General features: G+C 34.7%; 1 long non-coding RNA gene across 1 annotated transcript in view; it reads right to left on the bottom strand.

Annotated features, from left to right (window-relative positions):
* Positions 1-1,197, bottom strand: part of LOC117953332 — a 15,282-nt gene that overhangs the window by 5,767 nt on the left and 8,318 nt on the right. The gene's annotated exons all lie outside the window — the stretch shown is intronic.

The raw sequence follows: 1,197 nt of genomic DNA, 5'->3' as shown, positions 1-1,197 counted from the left end.
TCTGTCATAGGACATGGCTGCCAACAGTAAGAATTCTGAACCATTTAAAGAATAATATAGAAAACACTGAAAGAGACATGCTGAATAAGATATGGTCTGTTTTTCAGATAAAAAGTCAATCAAAAGCTTTGGGTAGATATTAGTGCTGAAAAGAAGAGAGTTCATTAACAAAGCTGCAATGAAAATGTACATAGGCTCATGGAGGTTTTGGTGAAACCAGATAAGGCACACAATGGTAGAATTACTGCAGATTATTAGAATATATACTATGAACATGATAAAAAAAAAAACATATCTATATTTGTCCACTTCAATATGACCACCAAGAGTTACATATGTTACATTTAATTCACTATCCATGTCATATCAGTTAAAAAGAAATCTCTGTTAGTGTATTAACCATGCAGATACTGTAACAGGCATACATGAACTAAAAAATTATTTCATACAACCTGTTAAGGAAGGTTTAATTCATAGTTACCTGAACTTAGTGTGTGATGACCTTCAGAATTCAGAAAGTGAATTGTTTGGCTCTCTTAACGGATTTTATCAGATTTCTTTGCCCTCCAAAGATCTCATTAAAACTTTTCACCGAGATCAACAAACATGTAAACAACTTCATGAATCTCTGGAGGACTGTAGACGGGAGCGCTGACTGGGGCAGAGTAGGTACTCCATGCTTCTAGGGACCCAAAGTTGGTGAAATGATTGGTCCTGTTGTCATGGAGGTCAGAACTTATACACAATGATAAAAGACAACAAAAAATAATTTATTAAATAAATACAGACACATCTAGGATAAACTATCATAGGAACAAAGGATCTATAGGAGTATTTAGAAATAAGTGAGCTTCAGATTTGAACTATCTCGCGGAAAAGACGTGTGGTGGCTGACTCCTATATCATTTTAGTAATTCTTGCTTTGTGCATCTTCTACTTTGATCTTTTTTGTGTCTTAGTTTTTGCTTTGTATGAGGTTTTGATTTATCTACTAGTAAGTAGAATAAGTCAAGCCAATCAGTAGTGATGGCCAGATGAAGCTTTGTGAACCAGTGTCTTTATTTTCTGAGCCCACTAAATTAAGGTGACCAAATTTCTCAGACAAAATCCGGGAAAATATTCAGCTCAGAAGCGTATTTACCTCCAAAACAAGTAATGTTTTTACTTTTGTAAAACTTAAAACGGGGACACTAGACC

The sequence above is a fragment of the Etheostoma cragini genome, chromosome 11 (assembly GCF_013103735.1).
Source record: "Etheostoma cragini isolate CJK2018 chromosome 11, CSU_Ecrag_1.0, whole genome shotgun sequence".
NCBI classification, from domain to species: domain Eukaryota; kingdom Metazoa; phylum Chordata; class Actinopteri; order Perciformes; family Percidae; genus Etheostoma; species Etheostoma cragini.
This window is presented reverse-complemented; position numbering and strand designations above follow the sequence as displayed.